Source organism: Thunnus maccoyii, chromosome 5, assembly GCF_910596095.1.
Source record: "Thunnus maccoyii chromosome 5, fThuMac1.1, whole genome shotgun sequence".
Taxonomy (NCBI): domain Eukaryota; kingdom Metazoa; phylum Chordata; class Actinopteri; order Scombriformes; family Scombridae; genus Thunnus; species Thunnus maccoyii.
The window spans coordinates 1520447-1536888 of NC_056537.1; the positions used below are offsets into that span (position 1 = coordinate 1520447).

The following is a 16442-nucleotide window of genomic DNA, read 5'->3' on the forward strand; positions in this document are numbered from 1 at the left end:
TTGTTGTGTTCATGTCTGCAGGAAATAAAGCTGGATTACAGCTGACAGCCTTACAAGATGTATAGAGACAGTGGTCTTCATCATCAAACTGTCCTACCATCAAATCTGATCTGAAAGTGTTTGTTCTCTCATTTCAACACTAAAGAATTGATCAGTTCATCTTTGTCAGAGCTCTAAGATCAGTCTGACTGCAGCCTGCAAATCACTGGCTCTGATTTCACACAAGCATCATTACGTTTAGTAACCATGTGGTCTTTATACAGACCAGAACCTCTGCTGAAGTCCAGGAATCACAGCAGCTGTTTAGCTGAGAGCTCTGACTGATTGTCATGTGATGATTTAACAGCAGGAAAGATCTTCAAATCCCACAGAGACTCTGTAACTCTCAACTTTTCTAACAGTTCACATGTATCAACAGTAAATCCATCAGTAAACTGATGAGTGAATGTCTCTGTTTCTGCAGTAATGATGTGTTCATGACTCTCAGCACTTTTTTTCCTCGGTGTACTTGAGTGAAATCTGCAGAGTAAACAGGCTTGATAGCAAAAGTCTGTGCAGGTGTGTGAGATTGGAGCTCAGTGTGTTCACTCCAACACGTTAACATGAGAGCTGAAAGGAAGCAGGCTACGCTGCACAGCTGTTCCACTTCTGGTCTGAACAGGACTGAAGTCCCTGCTGCTCTTTATACTGGATGTGCTGCATCACTGACTGACAGCTGATGAAGTGAGTCTCACTAAACACTGGTTTATGACCTCTGTTGTTTCTTCTTCTCTCATCAGATGGAAGTGCTGATCTCTGTCAGAGTGTGAGTGAACATCCAGGAGTGTGTGTTGAGAGAGGATCAGCTGGATCCTGATGATCCATCTGGACCGGAGTCTGGATCTGGATTTTGTCATCTTCACTTAAGTATCTTAACTGACTACAAACTGAACAGTTATCTCTGGATTTTGTTGAATTAGCACTTTACAGATGTGTTATACATGAGCTGTTTGATGCAGAAAAGATTAAAAACAGGTGTTATAAGTCAGACTCTGACCCTGGGCCCATATTTATCAAGCGTCTCAGAATCACACTGAGAGTTAACGAGGACTAAAACTAATTAATGAAGCAGAAGAGAATTTACTGTGACTGTCAGCAGGAGAAGAATTACTCCTGGGAGAGAGTGAGACATCGCTGTTTTACCACAGTCAAAGCAGCAAAGTAGAAATAATGATGACGTGTTGTAGTTTTCTCACAGTCTCAGCTGGAAATGTGAAACAGTGGTAATTTGGTATATTATGTGTATAGGCAGGTAACCAGGCAGGTAACTTACCAAGGTTATGGAACAAAACTATGATGCCAAAATTCATTATAAGATGATTTTTACAAAGTGTAAAGAAAGTCTGAGAAATAAATGTAGCCTATATGTTAATGAAGATAACAGGTAATTAGACTCAGCTGTGTGAAATGATCTTGGTTCAGCCACATGGTTTCACAGCCTGTAATAGTGCTGCATCTTGCACATATTGCACAGACACATGTTGCAAACCCTCTCCATGAAGAACATCTTCTCTTCCACTGTCCAATTCCTCTTTCAACTACTCCCCAAGTTAACTTGTGTTCTCTACATGAAGGTAAATACAGTGTAACAATAGAAACATATATTGTTCAGGTGCATCCTCCTCTCTCAAATATCAGGCTGTAGCTCTGCTGTTATTTGAAGGAGCCTCAATAAAAAATAAGCCTATAAAATATTTGAGCTGTTGTAATGAAGTTGAGAAATCCTTCATTATGCAGATGACATGATTCTGTGTTAATCAAAGTTTTCGTGGGCTGTAACTGAGGACCCTCGTCATGCTCATTATCTTCACGACGTGCATTAAGCCAGATCAAATTTTGATTCATGACTTCCATCATTGTTGCTTCTGACAGAATCGTCACTGTTGCACAGCTGCATTTTCCCCCTTACCATAAAGTGTAACATTGTGAGGACATTCTGTATTTATTTAAATGATGTTCTGTAGAAACATCATGTGTTCTCCTCTGCATCACACACAAAGTCAGTCTCACTAATGATTCTGTTTTTGTCCAAACAATCTTTTAATAAGCTCAGTGTCATCAAGCGTTCCCAAAACATCTCTCCTCTCAGGGAATATCTCTGCCTGAACTCCATCTCCTGCAGCTCCTAAATATTGGCAGAGATAGGAATCATTTACCAAGTTTGGAAAGTTGATAAAAGGCTTTTTCTCCTAAAAGTAGAAGCAGAGATGCGTCACTCTGATCATTTTTGGCCAGTTAGGAGTGATTTCCTGCTCTGAGACGCTTGATAAATACGGGCCCAGTGGTGACAGATGTGACAGATTGGATGTCCACAAATTTCATTCAGTTAAATTGTGAAAGAATTTATCATTGGTCCAGAAAACCTGCATGCAGGTCAAATCATATCTTGGTTCTGTGGTGAAAAACTTTGTATTTTTTGATTCCAGTCTGAGTTTTGATGATCATATCAGCAGCTCGTCCAGTCCTGTTTTCACCATTAAAACATATTCAAATAATATCTATAAAACTAGCACAGAACACTGCTGCTGTCAGACTTTGAAATGTCATCTGGAGCCATGAAGAGCCTTTAAAAGTAATCAATCAAATCTTTACAATCAATCCTAAAACAAACAGGTAACCAGTGAACTGATGATAGAAATGGAGTAACATGATCTCTTTTCCTGCTTTTAGTTCAGAGTTGCTCTGTGTGTAAATATTAAAGGTATCTAGCTTTTATATGCAACCATATGATGTCACAATGAATAGTTTATATCTCATAACAATATTTAACAAGTCGTTTGCATCAGGCTGTAAGTAAACACTGGTCAGCCAATCAGGTGGCTTTAACAATAACTATATAATTTAAACTTGTAGGTGAGATCATGTGATCCAGCTGTGTGATCCAGCCCTATCCAATCACATCCTTTACATCTTTTTTTCTACATTAGTGCAGCATCTTGCATGTATTGTGCAACACTGCGCACAGTGATAATGATGCAAACGGACTCTGGACACAACTTCATTAAAAACATGAAATGTATCTTCTCCACTGTCCAACTCATCTCCAGCTAAACCTCCTGTTGACTTATGTGTCCTTACAGCTCTTTGAAATATATCTCTGCCATCAGCAGTTTAAAACTAATGAATCATTCAATCAATAAAGCCTCGATTTGCATGAATGCAGCTTGTTTTTCTATAAGTTGACACTGAGTGGTGGGAAATGAATTAGTGCTGATTATCAGCACAGATAAATATGGGTCCTGGTCTTTGCTGTCAGGGCTCTGGATCAACCTGTTTGAGGAGCTCAGTCTGATAAGTCATTATCTTCCTTTAAATCACTTCTTCAAACTCATTTTATCCACTGATCCACTGATTATTTTTGTTTTTTATGCTGTACATCTTAAATGTGAATCTAATGTGTGTTTTACTGGTTTATTTTCTTCCTGTATGTGTGTGTTAGTTTTGTGTAAAACATTGTGTAACGTTGGTTTTGAGAAGTTTTATAGACTTGTGAAGGGAGGGAGATGGGATGATGATGGTGGGAAACAAAGACCAAAATCTAATAAACATCTGTGGAAATAAATGAACTTGCAGTGTTTTTATCCTGTGTCAAGCTTCAGCTTCATGTATAACATCTATTTTTATTGTAGTTATTTTTTCTGTCTTTGTGTATAAATGAACCATATTTGATTGAATCTATGTGTTATTACAGGAAGTAGTCAGATATTCAGTAACATGGTCAGCCGTCTATTTGAAGAGAAAGGACAAGCTGCTAAATAACCTTCTGATACATTCTGATGATGTCGTTATAATTTCCCATCAGCCAAAGTTCACCTTTTCTCAAACACATCTTCCATGTTCCTTATTGTGTGAGTCACTTTCTCCACAAGTTGCATTTCTTGAATCCTACTTTTCCATCTTATTAAATCTGGAGGTTTGGTCTTTTTCCAGCCTTTTATTTGTGTCAGTGCTGAGATTCTCAGGACTCTAAATAAATCATTTTCATCTTGACTGAGTCCAGCTGGAGGTTTTCCCACTATAATATGCTCTGAAATACTTTTAAATACAGTTACACTTAAAGACTTCTAACTAAAATGTATTTAATCATTTGCATGAATAAAAGTCGTAAATACGTTCACCACAGTTCCTCTAGCACTGAGAGCTTCATCTACTTTATATTTGCAAATAAATTTTGGGGTCAAGAAATATCTCATATTTATTTTCTGAGCTGATTGTCTCAAAATAATGAATTGGTAGTTGAATGAACTTCATTAAACATCTTTTTCCATCCTTCATCTGTTAATCAGTCCCTCCAGGAGGTTTTTTCTTATTATTGAGGCCAAAAATGTTTGATTTTGCAGCAGTTTTTCTTAAAAATTGCAAAACTATTTGTGATGTTTTATGTGTTTTTGTGCAGTCAAATTGTGGGATTTGGGAAAATTTACAATCAAAATAAAATAATGTGATTTTTTTAACTCCTAACAATGAAGAGTCATATTTAATAACTTCCTTGGATAAAAAGCTTCCTGCATATCACAGAAACAACTATATTTCACTGCTAATTTTTACTGTATTTTCTGAACGTGAGAACCATGGACTCTTCTTCTATAAGTTCTATAAGTTCTATAAAAAGAAAATACTGTACTTGAGTTCCATTTATCGCTGTGATGACGTCAGTTACCACGACAGGAAATAAGACAATTGGTCCAAATCACAAACGTCTGTTGGCTTGAACATTTCATGCAGAAAAGTTGCAGTAATTTAGCAAAATTGCAGCTTTCACAAATATCTTGAATTTGTGTTAATTATTGTGATGATAAGTTTCCTGGAGGGACTGATTATTTGTGCCCCCAACTCTTCTTCACATTTTATCTTAATAGTACCAATCGTTGTTTCTTCTTTCCTTCCTAAGATTTTACACACATTGCCCATTGTATTGTTAAACTTTCCATTGTAATTGTTCATGATATATTTCAAAAGATGATGAATATTCTGTGTCTTTTATCTGTTGACCTTTGAAATAACATCTTCTGACTTTTGTTTTGTGTGTGTAAACATGTCTGCTGTATTCATATATTCAAACTAGAAAAGTGAACATTTGCATTGACTGTGCATTTTACAGCCAGAGACACGATGACACTGAGGAGACAGCTGAGTGTTTAGAGACAGACTGACACAAGAAAAACAAGGATCCCATCAAAAATCAATCAATACTGAAGCTAGTTATTGTAATGATGCAGGCATCCAAACATTTCCAACAATACTCAGCCCACTTTGAAGCAAGAAACTGAGAAAACAATCAACAAAACAACTAACAGATTATGTCAAACTGTCTTTATGAACCTCAGATTTTCCAGCTGAAGTGAAGCTGAAGAGGAGCGGGATGTCAGCGGGGACAGAGAACTCAGAGTCTGAGGTTTACTTCACTTTATCATTTCCTCATTATAAAAATAGTTTCAAACAGATGACATCAGTTCCAACTCGCCCCCATCTGAGTCCAAAGGTGCAGAGATGACAAGAGACCATATACGACTAAATCATCTCCAAGTTCCCTCCAATGAGAATCAAAAAGGCTGGAAAAATTAGCATCAGACACAGTTTGTCTCTAAATGAGTGTTTTGTGTCCAGGAGAGCGGAGGGGACAGGAAGGGCAACTGCTGCATGCTGGACCCCACATTTGAGGATGTATTAGAGAAGAAGTGGAACTACTACAGGAGGGTGAGGAGACCCTACAGACCCCCAACGTGCCTTATCTATTCCCAGGTGCTCTACCTGCAGCTTTATGTGAGCAGCTCCTGGAGCTGCAGCACAGTCCAGGTTCCCACCCGCAGCATCCCCCCGAGCCCCTGCTACCCTCCACCCCACTCCCACCAGTCTTCCTACGGCGCAGACCGCCAGCACCAGCCCGGCCAAACGACACAGGCACTGTTTCCATGGCAGCGGTTCACCTCCTGTGTGATGCATTTGGCCTGTAGATGTTGTCAGTTATTCTCACCATTAACAGTCAGTTCACACACTCAAAGTTCTGTTTCATGGTTTCAGTTCATTTCAGTCATTTGTTTGTCAGTTAAAGTGAACTGTTGCTTAGTCTGATAAGGTGGAAATATGTTGACTGTTGATGAACTGTTAAGCTGTTGGTTAACATTGTTTGATAGGCTGAAGGGAACTTAATGCACAACTGTGAAACTGCAGGAAAACAGCTGAATCAAGTGTGAGCCTTATTTCATCCATCTGTTGTTGGAGAATTATTTTGTAATGAAATAAACTTATGTTTTTTTATTTCTATCATTTATTTTTCTTTGGTTTAATCCAGTAATCTGAGCTGCTATGCAACAGTTGAATGTTTCCTTGATGTAAAATAAATCAAAGACATGTTCTGGATGTGTTTGAAGTATTCCACTGTGTCAGCAGGTGAGGATCCTTCACTGTCTCAACGATGACATCACAGGCTGACTTCCTCAGAGGATGATGGGAAAATGTTCTTCAAACATAAAAAAGGATCATTCTGCAGATTTTCTATCTTTGTCTTCATGTTTGGATCCAAACCATCAATGAACTGATCTACTAACAAGTATTGTGTGTGTATCAAAGCTGATATATCTGATTAAAAACACGTCAGTGAGTCACAGCGCTGCACCGGGTGACATGTTCCTTCACCATCAAGAGTTTGGTCACGTTAGTTTGTTTAGAAACACGCTGCTGTTTTCCTGAAAATACTTCCTGACCAACAAAACAGGACTGGTGCATGATGGGAAGGCTTCGTCACATGTGTCCTACACTCTGGTTTCAGGGTGTAAAACTGGCCCTAACAAACACAGCAGTATGAAAGCACACACAGGAACAGGGATGTGCCGGATCAAATGTTCACATTATAAATATCACAAACTGTATTATTACAATAATCATTCAAGTTTTCTGAAATCCTACTTTTAGTGCTAAAATATAGTTAAATGACACCATGATGGCCTTGGATTTTATTCTCTGAACAGTGCAGTATATTTGTCTATTGTGTTTTTGTCGTCTTTCTGTTGTTTTCCTGTGTGTGAGCTGTAAAGCACTTTGGACCAACTGTGTTTTGTGTAAAGTGCTTTATAAATAAAGTTGAGTCGATGCTTTTACACTGTGCATGTTTTGTGCAGTGACAGGAAGTTGTTGACAAGAACTTAATCTGCAGGTAAATCTCACCAGAGAGCCCCACTCTGTCACTCTGTCCCTGCACACGTGCTTCATCGCCACCTGCATGGAAACAACATTAACACCGTTAACATACAGCATCCACACAGTTTATAGAACATAGACATTTACAGGCTCTGTGCAGAAACACAGAATAAAGAGCAGCCAATAATAAAAACTATTAACAGTAGCATGAAGATATTTGCTGTCTACCGGCCTTTCAATGCATTTCTTTGTTTTATCATAAAAATATTATGAAACATGTCATCACTTCCAGAGGTCTGTACTACGAAGCAGGATTTAAGGTTAGCGAGGTAACTTCAGGTTTAACTCAGTGACGTTGGTTCACTTCTTACCGGGGTTCATCACCATGGTAACTGACGCTCCGGAGCAGGTTAACTTCAGAGGATCGGATCACAACCTGTCAACACTCCGACCACTGACCAATCAGATCACTGGAAAAAAAAACCAGTCATCATTCCTACAAGATCCTGACATAAACAAAAGTCCTGAGTTTACAATAAAATGACAAGTAAAAAGATCAATATATATTTTTATAGGTCAGTGGAAACATTTTATTGTTCCAGACTTTCTGTTTCCACTCTGGTTTTAAAACAGAGCTTCTAACAAACAGAGAGATCGTTTATGACACTAATCACATGATGATGATTTTAGCTGCATTTTAATAGTGTAAAGTTTATTTCTCCCCAGAGTGAAGCTGACACTGTGGATGATTTTACACTCTGATTCCATCACTGCAGCTCAGAATAACATGAGACACCTGTGTGACGATAACTGGAAATAAAAACGAAATATTGTCTTTTATCAGAAAAATAATCCTCACTGTTAATTGGCTCCATGATTATAAAGCAACATTTGGGTCAGATAGACTCATCAGTCATTAACTACTTTTACATTCTTTGCTTCAGCAGCAGAAACAGTCTGACGTTACTTTAAGTTTCTTTTTTAAGTGACATATTCAGATGGTTTCTTCATCATCCAACTAAACAGCAAAAAATACTCTCTGTACTTAAGTCATATATAATAATTCCTACATGTATTTTAAACTGTAGCCTACTTTTAATATGTGGAAATTATTTCTATTGTTTCTACATCTTCTGTTGTATGATTACAGGCTCATTTAAGTAAGAAAGTAATTAAAATTTATTTATATAGCACTTTTCACAGACAATCGTCACAAAGTGCTTTACATGAGCATGATGCCACATAGAAATACAGAGAAATCAATAGTCTGTAATAAAAAATACACAGTAAAAACATAAAAAAGTGCACAGAAAAATACACAACAAAACATGGAGATATAAAATGTCAACTACTTACAGGAAACTCTCAAATGCCTGTCTGAAAAGGTGGTTTTAAGCTGCTTTTTAAATGAATACGGAGAGTCAGCAGATGTTAAGGGTGTAGGCAGAGCGTTACACAGCTTAGGAGCCACGGCCTCAAAAGCTCGATCGCCACGAGTCTTAAAGCGAGTGCGTGGAACAGAAAGCAGATTTTGCATGTTTGACCTGAGAGAGCGAGCAGATGTGTACGGGGTGTAGTAGATCAGCGATATAGGCAGGAGCCTGACCGTGCAGAGCTTTGGAAGTAAGGGTGAGAATTTTGAACTGAATCCTTACAGCAACAGGAAGCCAATGAAGAGTTTTCAATATGGGTGTAATGTGAGACCGTCTATTTGACCTGGTCAGTAGTCTTGCAGCAGCATTTTGGATTGTCTGCAGACGATGGACAGCAGATGTACTAAGTGAGGTAAATAGTGCGTTGCAGTAGTCAATGCGAGAAGAAATGAAAGCATGTATAATCATTTCTAGTTCAACTGATGAGACTATAGATCTCAGTTTACTAATATTTCACAAGTGGAAAAAGCGAGACCTGATAAGCTGCTTTACGTTGGTGTCAAATAACGAGGACTGATCAAATATTACCCCTATATTGCGCAGGCTGGATTGTGCAGTGGAGGAAAGAGGCCAGATACTTTTTATAATCCCAGGGGCAACAAACCAGGACCTCTGTGTTATCAGCATTGAGCTGTAGGTAGTTTTCTGCTGTCCAATCATTAATAGCCTTAAGACAGTCCAGGAGCCTGGACAAGCTGAAAGACTCACTAGGTTTGAAAGAGAAATGGAGTTGGATATTTATTATATTTATTTATTTATGTGTATTTATTGGGACCATGTACAGTGTTAAACTATACAAAGGTCCAGTGGGTGGTGGCTTTGGTCCAGAAAAGACCCTCTTCCACCTTAAGACCAGGTACTTTTGGTACGACATGAAAAATCACGTCACACTGTGGTGCCGTACCTACACCAGCTGTGCCGCAAAGGCTCACCCCAAGAAGACTCCACAGGTGGCCATGGGCACTGTGAAAGTAGGCGGCCCTATGAAATGGATCACAGTCAACCTAATGGGTCCGTTAAATGAGACTGAGAGGCACAATCGCTATACAGTGGTGGTGCACGACTATTTCAGTAAGTGGGTGGAAGCTTATCCAGTCCCTGATGAGCCAGTCCAGACGTGTTTAAGAACCACACAGATGTTTATCTGAAGTCTGTTTGTTGGATTTAAATCAGAGTCAAAGTTTATCTTTGTGATGGCTGGAAAACACACATGGTTGTAGTTAAAGTCATGTAAACTAATAAGAAGCTACTAAGTTGAGAGGAAGGACTGGGTTTATTCTACTGTGTATGTGTGTGTGTCTCCAGTGTTACTGGTTTACCTCTCAGACTCCAGAAGATGAAGGATTTGGAGGAAGAGGAGGACGGAGCAGAGTCTCTGATATCCAGCTGTCTGTCTATGAAGAGTGACCGGTCTAAAGGTGATCCTCCAGACTTCAGTAATGAACCTGGACCCTCAGACACAAAGTAAGAGACTGTTTCTACTGTAAACTGACCTGAAGATGATTCAGTGTTGAAATGTCATTTAAAAACAAACCCACACTCTACTACAACCATCTCCATCAGTTATTAGTGAGAGTCTGAAGATCTTCTGCAGCAGGTTTATCCATCTAAATATAAAGTGTTTTATTTATTTATGTGTATTTATTGGGACCATGTACAGTGTTAAACTATACAAATGTAAAGTAAAACATTTGATGTACTGCACCAGATTTATCTTATAGCTAATTTTGATCTGCAGTCTCTTACTAATAAAACATATAACAGCACAATAACAAACTGCACAAAGCAAAAAACACACAGAACACGTTATACAAGATACCAAACACAAAGCTACACACAACATCACATCACATACACCCACAATGTCAACTCAGAATTAATAATGTAAACTTGTCAAGTTAAAATTAAGTGAAACTGAACATGTGCTCAGCTAGCAAACAGAACAATGGAAAGGAGGATATATAGACTAGCAGGTAATCAGCTGAGAGTGAGTTCAGGTGAGAATGGGTGAGTCCATGTGAAGGAAGTGGATGAGGGCTGATGACCAGTATGGCTCTGGTCAACAGCTTTATTGCAGTTGAGTTTGTTAAGGTTGAACACTTGACTGCCAGCTTATGCTGGATCATCCTTATTATTGGTATCATGTTTGAAGCCCAGACTTTCTTCTCCTCAGAAACTGGGTTGAGGCCAGACTGAAGGGAGTTAAGGACTGTTATGGCCTCATAATCAGCACTGACTAGAGCTGATAAACCAGCTGCAAGTGAGGCCACTGCTGCTCCTACTGGCTCAGGCTGCTCATGTAGCCGCTGTTCCAGCATGTGTCTACCTCACCGCCTTACATATTATGATCATTATTTCACTGTCAGAGGGTCCAGTTTAGTCTCCCTGTGGACTGCAGGTGCAGATTTACCTGTTTGACTTCACCTGTTGACACAGAACACGTTTACTGGGGTGTGTTCCAGAAAGCCGGCTGAGTGGAAAATCTGAGTTTGTTCACCCTGATATGAAGGAAACTCTGAGTTTTCAGTTCCAGAAAGAGAGATAACTTAAACTCTGGGTCTTTTTTTAGGCAATCACAATGTTACAATTAACTTCAGTGAACTGAAAAACACTGTGAAAAAGCAGTGGTTAGCAATGGTTACGTCATTACGTAATTAATGTTGTCGCTGTGGTAGCGACTTGTCAATCACAACATAGCCACGCCCTAAAGCATACGCTGCTTTATTGTCAAATTTAAATTAAATGGGACCATAATTTACAAAATGAACATCAAACTGTATTGAAGAAGACTTGAAACTAGCGATTGAGACCATAAACTCATTAGGAAACAGTTTGCTGAGGTAATAAATCCAGAGAGAAGTAGGGTCATTTTCTCATAGACTTCCTTTCAATCGGACTTCTTTTTGCAGCCAGTGGAGTCGCCCCCTCATGGCCGTTAGAGAGAATGCAGGGTTTTGGCACTTCTGCATTGACTTCATTTTTCTGCCCCGGAGGCTGCAAGCCAAACCTGCTCCTTTGTGGGTAATGTGTGTGTATGATGTAGTAGTAAAAACACCGGCAGTTGGAAGTAAGTGTGTGTTTAGCCGCAGCCACAGTGAATAGGTGTATGCTGATAGAGGGAAATAAGTTACCACTGTTAGTGAAGCAAGAGTCAAATGCATCACAGAGAGGCTATGTATTAAGTCTGCTGCAACGCTGGAATAAAGTGCCCCGTTCTCCACCACAGAGTTGATCCGGACTCTTTGTAAAGCTTGTTACCAGCTACAAGCCAGGCTAAGCTAAGTGAGCTAATTTCATACCAGTGGCTGCCCAACTACGGAGACTGGAGAGGAAACACTGGGGGCCCGTCCGGGATTTTCTCTGCATGTAGGAGACACTTTATTCTTAAGAGAGGAAAATAAAATAAAGTCTGCAGCAGGCTGAGTGAGAGGAAAATGGCGGCACTCAGAAACAACAACTGGATGGAGCAAGAGAAGATGGCGGCATGCGGAGATGATGGCCCAAATATCAGCACAAACCCGTTTTTAGCGGATGTTACAGAGACTTTTCGAGTTAACATGGACTCAGTTAACCTATCGGAAGGTGGACACGCCGGCAACGGATATAACACCAATCCCTTTGTGACTAGCATGGAGCTAACATTAGCCACACACGAAACGGCAGTCTGCACGACGCCGCTGCAGCCAAATGTGTCATGGCCGCACATAGCAGCATGTGGTGAGTCTGTGACTTTATCTCAGCTGAATTGCGGCCCTGCCAGATGCACAGCTTTCAATCCTGGTCCAGTACAGCCACACAGCATAGGAAATTACTCCACTACAGCCTCTTTTTTCACTGTCGGTGACCAGTCAGTTAAACCATTCACCCCCGTGAACTGTAACCACTGTGACAGCAGCACCCCAGCTGCCCTGACCCAAGCATCGTTCCCACCCTTGCCAGTGTCGCCATTCACCCCATTGGACAACCCAAGCTGTATGATTATGGCCGGCATAACCTGAGGCAGGCTAAGTCTGCACCACATAGCTGCTCAGTACATTCAACGATGGTGTCTTAAACAGCAGTGACGATGAACTTTATGAACAACAGGAAAGGATTCCACACTGCGGCCAGGACAGTTTGTGGGCTGGGTGCGTGGAAAGAAAGGCGTTTTACCCACAAATCCTGCTGCCACGCCCATACCACACCTCTGTAATGGCCCAGGTGCATGGAGGTCCAGTGGGTGGTGGCTTTGGTCCAGAAAAGACCCTCTTCCACCTCAAGACCAGGTACTTTTGGTACGACATGAAAAATCACGTCACACTGTGGTGCCGTACCTACACCAGCTGTGCCGCAAAGGCTCACCCCAGGAAGACTCCACAGGTGGCCATGGGCACTGTGAAAGTAGGCGGCCCTATGAAATGGATCACAGTCAACCTAATGAGTCCGTTAAATGAGACTGAGAGGCACAATCGCTATACAGTGGTGGTGCACGACTATTTCAGTAAGTGGGTGGAAGCTTATCCAGTCCCTGATGAGCAAGCGACAACAGTAGCTGAAAATGCGTCATACCAGTGGCCGCCCAACTACAGTTCAGGGCCGTGAGAGTGGAGAGGTAACAGTAGGGAGTGAAAGTTCTCTCTATTCAGATTACATTTTAAAGTCAACAGAGCAGAAGGAGGAACACAGTCTGAGGCAGGGTGAGTGTTAATATCAGGGCTGCAAATAATGATTACTGTCAATATTGATCAATCTGCTGATTATTTTTCTGATTAATTGTTTAGTTGATTAAACTGTGTCAGAAAAATATGAAATCACAGTGTTGACGTCTTCAAACGTTGTTTCCCTTGTTCTTTTCCTGGTCTCTGTGTCCTCACAGTGATGTAATGTGACACACTGCTGCAGTTAAAATAGAGAGAAATCACAGTTAAGAAGCACACAGATGTTTATCTGAAGTCTGTTTGTTGGATTTAAAGCAAAAGAGTCAAAGTTTGCCTTTGTGATGGCTGGAAAACACACATGGTTGTAGTCAAAGACATGTAAACTAATAAGAAGCTACTAAGTTGAGAGGAAGGACTGGATTTATTATACTGTGTATGTGTGTGTGTCTCCAGTGTCACTGGTTTACCTCTCAGACTCCAGAAGATGAATGATTTGGAGGAAGAGGAGGACGGAGCAGAGTCTCTGATATCCAGCTGTCTGTCTATGAAGAGTGAACGGTCTAAAGATGACCCTCCAGACTACAGTAATGAACCTGGACCCTCAGACACAAAGTAAGAGACTGTTTCTACTGTAAACTGACCTGAAGATGATTCAGTGAGACGGTTTCATTAAGGTTGTAGTGTAGATATGAAGGAAACACAGTAGAAAGAAATAATGAACTACCTTCCATTCAGCTGTAATCTAGAACAGATCTTCATGTACATGTTAACCAGAGACAGAGACAGGGCTGCTATTGCTATCTGATTTTCCAGTCTAACAATCTAAAGTAGTAGCAGGTAACCCAGGGTGATATTTACTAAGGATTTAGTAACAAGTCACATTGTGTCTCCTTATTTACTAAAGGACTGCACCGGGGTTTTGTGCAGGTAAAATGGAAGAAAATGGAGTGTTTGGTCTCCTGCAATACAGAATGTGTCTTAACGTGTTCCTGTTCAAAGACACAAAATATGGGAGGAAGTAATGGAAATGTATACAAACAGCCTGCTGCAGCTGATTTATCACTGCAGACTGACCACTGCAGCAGAGGAAACTGAGTCTGACATTTAACGTTTGGGAAATGTCAAATGTGTAAAACTGTTGTATCACACTGACACAGAGGGAGAGAGATTATAGCAGAAACAGTGAGAGAGAGAAACACAAGTGAAAAGATGCATTATGAAGATATTTAGCAGAGCTCTCTGTTCAGCACCACAACACAAGACAAAAGAGCAGCAGTCTGTTATTTTTCACAAGTGGACTTTTCTGTTTTGCTCAGTTGCCTCCTGCTTATTTTTCCTGACTTTTAATGTCTCATAGTAGCGTAAAAGAGCCCCGTGGAGTTTTCTTGTTAACAGACAAAAGTCATGTTTACATTGACTTACTGACCAAAACACATTGTGTGAATCCTTGTGGTCTAACAAATGTGTTGAATCCATTTCCCTCCTCATGAAACATTTGCAAAGTTGATTTTTGAAGCTAGTATTTTAAATCCTGCACTGTTTACATCCATGTTTACTAGTTTGCACTCTTCTTCTTCTTTGTCTCTGCCTTTGCTGGCACATTGTTGTGTCTGTCTAATTACTTCTGAACCTTTGTAATTGTAGTATATATTATTTTAATTAAATTGAATGTGCTGAAGCTCAGAGCCTGAAAAACAAAAAACTGTAACTTTCCAAATACTGACAGTCTGGACTGTTTATGGAGGGAAAGACCTGCATCAACTTGTGAGCTGTCAGTTGGCCACCACTAATGTCATGTGTCATAAAGAATGTGTTCATGTCCACAGAGAGAGGAAGAGGAGGGGTGTTTCTGTGGAGGAGCAGCTGTCCTGCTGTTCTTTGTGTCAGGACGTCCTGAAGGATCCAGTCTCTACCAGCTTTATACACGGGCTCTTGGGACGGTTCATCACCTCATACTGGGACCAGTCTGCTCCATCAGGAGACTCCTCCTGTCCCCAGTGCGGAGAAAGATCCAGAACAAGAGCTGGACTGCAGACAGACAGTCAGACCAGCACTGTACAAAGTAAGACTGAAGATCTTTCTGCTGATGTCATCATCTCTGAAAACAGGACAGGAATCTACCTCCTCTATCCTGCTGAAAATTAACACAGTCAGACATATTTCTTTTTAATTATACATTTTCTTCTCTTTCAGCAGAAAGTGGTCTGCAGGAGGTTTTAGATGAACATAAGATCAGTCTGAGGAGGAGATGTGAATGTGTGACTGAAGGAAGTGATGAAGCAGGAAGTGAAACCCTCCTCAACAGGATCTACACTGAGTTAGGTTACAGGCTGGCGGGCGACAACAGTCCAGACGAAGTGATAGCTGAGCGGGAGACATCTACTCTTCCAGAGAGTCAAAGGACTGTTTCCAGAGGGGTGAACTACGAAGCAAGTTCAACATATCCAGGCTTTCTTTATGTGAGCTGGCTCAAAAAACCCTAAACTCACAATCAGAGATAAGTGGTATCACGACGGTGGTTATGAACTTTCTTTGTTAACTCAGGCTTTCTGCTTCAGGTTCTGTGCGCGTCGCCATGAAAGGGGGCGTTTGGTGCGTCATTTGACTCTTTTTCCGCACAAAATAGACCGATTGCGTGTCACCTACTTCAGTCAGGAGGGACAGGTCATTATAACGGAGAGCAATGAAGAATATAAATACATTATCACAGCAAAAAGCAATGCTGTTTCTGCACATAAGGCAAGAGAGGAATGCTGGCAGAAAACTGCTGATCGTGTAAATTTGTAAATTAAAAAATCAGGTAGTTGGTGAAATGGCGGCACTTTTTATTGCTGATTTAAGCCGAAACTCGGAACATAACCTGCTCCCGTTTGCAGCATCAGTTACCATGGTGATCTAGCCAGGTTAAAAGAGAGCCACATTTGTGACATTGAAAACCCTGGCTTTAGGCTCAACATACCTCGCTAACCCACTAATCTCGCTTCGTAGTTCACCCCTCTGGTCCTAAGTCTTCTGCAGGTTGCTATTATGTCCCTTAACCGTCGGTAAACTCTGCATCCTCCGAAGTAATGAACATAAACAGTCTTCAACAGCGTATACAAACTTCACACAGCTCCTGTTTGTTGTCTGACTAGCCCATGGCTTTACTGTACGGGGTCTCTTCTACATCCCACCCCTCCACCTTTCCAATTGGCTG

General features: G+C 40.6%; 1 protein-coding gene and 1 long non-coding RNA gene across 2 annotated transcripts in view; both read left to right on the forward strand.

Moving 5' to 3' along the window:
- LOC121896765 (NACHT, LRR and PYD domains-containing protein 12-like) overlaps positions 1-16442 on the forward strand; it is a 120648-nt gene that overhangs the window by 25101 nt on the left and 79105 nt on the right. The gene's annotated exons all lie outside the window — the stretch shown is intronic.
- Positions 10051-15533, forward strand: LOC121896826. The gene is made up of 3 exons (XR_006096111.1): positions 10051-10073; positions 15073-15308; positions 15440-15533. It is a non-coding gene; the product is annotated as an uncharacterized LOC121896826 (long non-coding RNA).